Genomic DNA, 7,651 nt, shown 5'->3' with positions numbered 1-7,651 from the left:
GAACATGAAACTGTAAGACTGTGCTTCCAACTGGGAGCATTCATTCATTCATTCCATCTCTTTGTATCCTTTTTGCAAAGCAATGATCTCTCCTGATTGGACATTTCTCTTGGTTTTATTCACAACAGCAATAATAGTTCCCATTTTAGTTATCCTAAACCAGTTTTTCACAATCTTTGTAGAGGCAATCATTTGGCTCAAAGATGCCCAACTCTGGTCCTGAGATCTACCGTTCTGCAACTTTTAGATGCAACGCTTGTCCAGCACACCTGGATTAAATGAATTTCCTGTCATCGTTCCTCTGCCAAGCTGGAGGACGCAAAAGATGGAATTCGGCTGTTTGATTCAGATGTGAATGGTGACCTGTCCAGGATGTACCCTGCCTTTTGCCCAAAGGCTGCTGGGATAGGCTCCAGCTTCCCTGGGACCCTTCATTGGACTAAGCGGTTAGGAAAATGGATGGTTGGATTCAGGTATGTTGGAGAAAGGATACATCCAAAAGCTGCGGGATGATAGATCTTGAGAACTGGACTGGACTTGAGCTACCCTGACTTAGCTTAAAAACACCCTGGATCAAAAACAGACACTATTCGTACTCCATGCATTTTTTTTTTTTTTATTTTATTTAAGTTTAGATTGTATTAATTTACTATTAAAAGTGTTATTAAATTTAGGAAAAAGATAAACAAATGGTGAATTATTTATTGACAATGTAAATACCTTTCCATCACCTGCTGATCAATTCAAAATAATTTTGAATTGATCAGCAATTGATCTTCATTTTTTTTGTCTTTAATTTCTTGTTTCATAAAAACCAGACTCTTTAAGTTAAAATCTTTTCAGTGATAACAGATTAGCAGAAGTTATCATAAACAAACAATTTACTTACCAACATACAGTACAGGAAGTAAATATGCATAAATCATATAAAAGTAACGAATTAGCCAATAGACACATTAAAACTACAATGACTGAAGTGAAAAATGCTGATTCTTTTATTGTATGTCATCTGATCTAAATCTGAGTAATCCTGCAAGTGCCGTCATATGTAAAACACAGTAAAGCATCTTTCAATGCTAATTCTATTTTTTATTTTGCAACATAAAGAAGTCACATGGTCTGCATCAGGTGTTCATCTAAGATTTGGTTCGGGCCAGATTATCTCTTTCATTTCATCTTGATGTGTTAAACCATCAAATTTGTGTTTTCTTGTTCACATTATTGTGGAGGGAAGATTTTATTTTGCATTTGTGAACATCACAAATTGTGTTTGGTGGGCAAATTAGACCAGACCACCTGATAAGGTGAACATTCAGATTAGATCACCGTATCATTAGAATAAACATAGCTGCTAATATGCAGGATTGGTTCTTAGGAACACCTATAGTCACATCATGGTAAACAGTAGATACCAGCATGTGTCTGCCTGGTTTTTTAAACCATACCATGCTAACTTTAATCCGTCTTACACTGATGACTCAGCTTTAATTCTGTGTGATCCACTGTTTTAGCTTTCACAGCATTCAGTAAAATTATTTCGTACTTTAAGGGCTGCCTTTGTTGCATTGTGCCTTTTTCAAAAGCCTGGTTGAAAGATTGTTCAGTTATTATTAGCAAATGGAAGTTCCTATTATTCATTCAGGAGGGTTTACAAAGACAGACAGCCTGCAGATGGGCGTATTTTCTTTCAGCATCTTAACTGATTTGAATGAGGAAAGAAAAGAAGGAGATTCATCCCTTTGAAAAAGCTGGATTCTTGCTAAATTTGAGACATATCTCTTCTACCAGAATACACATCCTGTCATGCTCCAAGTTTGTGGCTGAAACTCAAAAATCAGAACAAACCGGCTTCTCCTAAGCTTACAGGTTTTGGGTGTAACCAGTAGACAACCACAGGTCATATTTGCTGAGTGGTTTTATTTCCTTGAGGCTTTGTAATCAATAATAATTACATCAATTATGTATGATATAGCCCACATTCTCCAAAACAGTTAATGTAAGATTTTTTTCCCAACCAGGGGTACCTCAGGGGGTGCACCTGCAGTAGACAGAGGGTAAATAGTGTGTTTTTAGATTTATTTTTACAAAGCTCTGTGTTTTATTATTCATCCATTCACACACACACAGACACAAACACACAAATACAGCAGCATTAAAAACAAAACAAAAAAACCCCCCCAACTTTCTTTACACATCGATGAACACATCTGCAGTAATGTGTAGTTCAGTGTCCTTGTAAAATACAATGAGCAATGTCACTGTGGAACAAAACACTGACCTTTTGATTATAAAGCTACCACTCTACCAGCTGAGCCACAGCCACCACAAATGTATTTATAGAACTGTGATATCAAATGAAATGACTGCCATCATGGATAGATATTTGCAATGGAAATAAATAGCTGGATATTATAATAAAATAAAATGCGGCTAGCTGTTGTTACATAGGGAATAACAGGTGATATAGAGTAAAACATACAGCTGAAAGAAGAATGACAATGGACGAGAGAAGTAAGGAAGACTAACTGGTGTGGACAAACAAAAAGAAAAGTCAACTGTTAGCATAAAAAGTGATTAAATTGCCTGTTAACAGATAAATAGTGACTTGATTCAGGCGGGTTGCTTTTTATAGAGACTTTGAAAACTTAATATACGTCACACAACTCCTGTGCCCTGTGCATAATCATTTAAAAATGTGCCAGTGGGAATGTGCAGGAAGAAAGATTGCAGATTTCACTTGAACCAAATTGGAAACACAAATTATGCCAGTCTCTGTTAGTGTGTGTGTGTGTGTGTGTGTGTAGACATTGCCCACATTGACAGTATGAGTCAGCTGTGAGAGGCAAAGGGATGGCTTCCTGCCTAGATACCCAGCAGGGCTTTGCTCAGTGTCTCAACTATCTCCAGTAGTTTCTGGCTGCCTGTAATACCCACCGTGGAGTGGAATGCCTCTATCAGCTCTAAATAAATCTAAATGCATTGTCTGTCTCTCGAACACCTTGTTCACATTTATTGTGGAAATGAATGAGTTTTCCATCCATTTACAGAGTAAACTAACACCATTAACACCATTCAGGGATGTGTTGCTCTCTATCCTCCCTGATTCATTTGGATGTAAAGCCTCTCCATGCAGATCTATTCTCTGGATTACGCTGGCAGAGATGCAACTCGCAGGGGGAGGCTAAGGTTTTACTAAGGTAGAATTGGACACATTTGGATTCACACTGCACACCCACAAGAAGTGACCTACTTAAATCTCAGGAAGCTAATTGTTGAGAGCGTACACACCCATGAACAATTATGTAACCATCTGAATGCATTTACTTAATGTCAACATGAAAATTTGAGGGCTCAGCTGCAATGAAAAGGCATTTTCCTGAATTCTCCAGCATCACTGCATCAGGTGACCAGCGGTGTAGGAAAGACTGAAATGGATAGCCAGGGAGACTGATTGACTTACACTTCTGCACTTGTATTGTATTTTGCTGCAGTCCGCCAAAGTCCCATCAGCTGAGTCAGCAGTCAAACGCTGGAGCAGGACTTCTGACTTAGGTGGTGATACTGAGGGAACTGTGTGTCAGGAGAAGGAGCTGCTTTAAAATGCACGTGTAAGGAAATTTGGGCTGCTATGAACAGTTTCATAGCGCTATTTAACAGTCTTTTTATGTCGTGTGTATCAATACACATGAGGGAACTCATAAAGGATAACACAAGAGCACCATCTACTGGTTTTTCCACTCACAAACCCGAACTTCCTGAACATAATGTGGCACAACTCATCCTCACAGAAAGGTTAGAAAGCGTTGACTCTTAAACCACACACATATAAATCAGTTCATCTGAGGTAAAATCTCCTGAATCACCGCTCCCTCTGAGCCATACCTCCAGCACCTCTTCAGGCTGCTGCTGCTGTGTAAAACTATGACAGCACAAGCTGTAAAGTCTCATTACATGTTTTTGTTCCTCAGATTTCCATCTGGTCTTATAGCAGGACTGGAAAAACAACATGTCTTTGATTCCAAGGAACCTTCTGCTTGGTAATATTTTAAGAAGACTCGTACAGAAAATAGTTCACATTCTATTTTCTCAGTGCATGGCTTTCTATTTCTTGACTTTGTTCAAAAAGAAAAGATTTACCCTGCTATTCAAAGCTAAAGAGGCTTTGTTATTTGCGCTACACTTTCTCTGCAACCAGTTTCACAAACCAAACCATTTGCAGCTCCTAAAACACACATTTATCCAAAACACAACTTTCAAAAGATCCCGGCAGTCCTGCTGTTTCTGCCATGCACACATCAGCTTTAGGAAGACAAATGGCTGCATGTCAAGAACATAACCAAAATTACAAAGCAGATGTTTTACTATGACAGAAGAGGGATTTCAAACCATTCGAAAAATGAAAAAAGCAGCCTGAAGTCTGACTCTGCTCCAAATGGGTGAGGTTGTTTTCACTGAACAGAAGGAGCAGTAACAACTAGCACTTGTGGAAGCCCTTTTGTTGTTTATGATTTATTAATGTCCGTATATTCTTAACACCAAACATGGTCCAGTCTGACCAGAATTTGAGGACAGAAGTTCCTGTTCCTGAGGAACTCCCAACATCGGGAGTCTCCATCAGCCAGCGCTGCTTATCCTGATGTCTGCTCTGTGCCGTGTGTGGGATTAAACACAATGAGTTTAGAAGCATAAAAGACTCAAAGGATTGTTCAAAACTTTAGTTTTAGGAATGCATGAATAAGGAACACATATTTTTGTGATGTTTTCCTGTGTGTGTGTGTTTTTTAATGTTTAAACACACCTTCATGTCTTTTGGAAAAAAACACTAGAGGGAGCTGAGGGATTACTCAGATAGAATACATCCAATAACAAAGCACATGGCACTGCTCTCATTACCTCAGAGAGAGAGGAAAACATTACCCGGTGGCAGAGATCCCAGCTTAAATAAACACAATGGAGTCAAGACAGCGACTGAAGTAAGCTGGCTTTGCCCGTCTGTCTGTCGTCAGTGTGCTATAATTAAAAGAGGTCGCTGAAGAGTTACTGTAATCATATAAGAGCGTACAGTATAATATTATAATGGTATGTAGAGAATGGATGACAGATTTTGAAGCGGGGGTGGCTGTTTCAGGACAGATGTCTGTAGACTCTACATAGCAAGTGAATTTGGGATTTCCTGTTAGTTTGGTGTGTGTTTGTGTTTGGAGAAATTATGGCTCAATCTTTAAGTTAAGGTCAGTTTTTTTTCTTTTTTTTCTAACACCAGTTTGATGTTTTCATCTGGTATCCAAGCTTTTTACCATTTGTTAAGATTTAAGTTATTATTATTTTTTCATTTGAGGCTATTAAATTGCATTTTTCAAATTAGCCGTGTATGTATAACGCCACTTCACAACAATGTCATCACAGGGCACTTTACAGACACAACAATTCAAGCCAAGACATAATAAATAGCCTAGATAAGGGAAACCAACAGATTGCATTAAATCCTGACATTGATACAATCTCCCATCCTGAGTATGCATGAGGCGACAGTGGAAAGAAAAACTCCCTTTTAACAGGAAGGAAAACCTCTGTCTGAACACGGCTCAGGATGTGCAGCCATCAGCCTCGACTGGTTGAGGTGGAGAAGACAGGAAAGATAGATCAACACGCAGTTTTTTACTTTTATCCTAGAAGACCTGCAAGAAATGAGAAATATGTAAATGTCAATACTGTCATACATTAATATGTGGAAGATAAGAAGCAGAAAAATGGAAAAAAAAAAAAAAAAAAGCTCAGTGCATCATGTGACATCCCCATGGCTACATAACTAATGGGTGGCTAGACAACTCCTAACTAAGATTTGTTAAAAAGGAGAGTCTTAAGCTTGATCTTAAAGGTAGAGATGGTGTTTACTTCCCAGACCCACAGTGGGAGCTGGATCCAAAGGAAAGGCTATTCTACTCATCGTACTCTTTATTTATGATCCCACTCTGTATGAATGAAGCATTGCTTTTTCTCTTTCTTTCATATATTTTTTTAAAGACTTGTCGATTAAACTGCTCAGATGCTCTTTACATACAGCAGCATGGTAAAGCAGGAGTTAGCTTTGTCGCCTCAGACAACGAAGGTCTCTGCTTTGAATCCTGGGAATCTTTAGAGTTTTGTGCGTGCTCTCTGGGACACAACCGAACTTCCCCCTTGCAGTCTAAAAACATCCATGTTCAGTTAATTTGTGATTATATTCCAGGAGTATGTGTGAACATGCATTTGTAGTTGTCTCATTTGTCTTTGTTGGAATGATATTCTGTCCAGCGTGTACTCCACCTCTTGTCTCATGACAGCTGGGATAGACTTGAGCACCCCTGAACAAAATTCTGCTTATACACAAAAACATATGCACACTTCTGGTTACTGTAGTTTGCCTTCTGTGGTGTCTAATTCAACATCATTATTGATAGAAAAAGGAAAATTGCTCTGTGGTTGCAAAAACTGTCACTTTAACCACCAGAAAAACTGGGCAAATATAAATAAACATCCTTGTAATTAAGGAACATAGTGTTCTGTGAAAACTCTCCAAAACATCATCTCTCCATGGGCGATGAAAAACAGCTTTGGTTTCACCTTTTCTACAATTAAACAAAGTCTAAAACAGATCTGTTTAGAATACATGAATAGAAAAATGGGGTAACTAATTCTTGCAATGTTACAGAGAGCATAGAGTGTAGCTATATTTTGAGGTACGCCCGTCATTTATGGGAAAACATCGACAGTAGAATCCCATAACATTATTACTTTCTTTCCCTTAGAGGTGTAAATGTGGCAGCCATAAGGTTTTAAATATAGTTCACTGAAAGTGAAAATACAGCCGTCGCCTCACAACAAGAAGGTTTCTGAGTATAACTTTTCTTGCATGTTCTCCCTGTGCATGTTAGGTTAACTGTTGTCTTTCTAATTTCTCACAAGAATAAATGCGAGCACGAGTGGTTATTTGTTTCTGTGTGTTGGCCCTGTGATGGACTGGCAACCTATCCAACCTGGACCTTTTTTCTTTAAATATAAAACTATTTTTGCACTGATAATCAGTGAACGTTGGCTCATCCAGATAGATTGCAATGGATGATGTTTAATCAGATTAATGGTCAAAATAATGTCCTCATGTATAGATAATAAGTTAGAATGATCTGATCTTTGTGTTGAAATCAACACCTTTCCCTCCCCTCTTCTCCCCTTGGCAAATGTGGAGGAAAGATTACAAACCTAAAACCTAAAAACCTTTTAACATTTTAAAACCTAAAAACTGATCAAGAAATTTATCAGTAAAGTTTGAAGAGCTGCTTGTTTTTCTTTTGGTATATTTTCTGCAGATTAATGGGCATGTCTACATGAATGCCCATAAATTGTGTGTGTATATATATATTTTACATAAACTTTACTTACCAGTTAATTTAATTTATTTCAAGGGTATTTGTGAAATTGTGGTTTAAAATTTCCCTAAAATCACACTTTGTCATGGTTTGAGCCACGGTGTGCTGAGTCAAAAGGGCCATCACCTATTAATAGTGTGCCTATTTTTTCCACAACACTCCCAAACATCCCACCCACCTCCATGCATTAACACATTGTGTGTGAGAGAACTCAGACTAACTTTGGCATGAATCTTAAAGCTTTG

Source organism: Telmatherina bonti (genome assembly GCF_933228915.1).
Source record: "Telmatherina bonti genome assembly, chromosome: 8".
NCBI classification, from domain to species: domain Eukaryota; kingdom Metazoa; phylum Chordata; class Actinopteri; order Atheriniformes; family Telmatherinidae; genus Telmatherina; species Telmatherina bonti.
The sequence above is the reverse complement of the archived record's forward strand: the minus strand, read 5'-3'. Positions refer to the sequence as shown.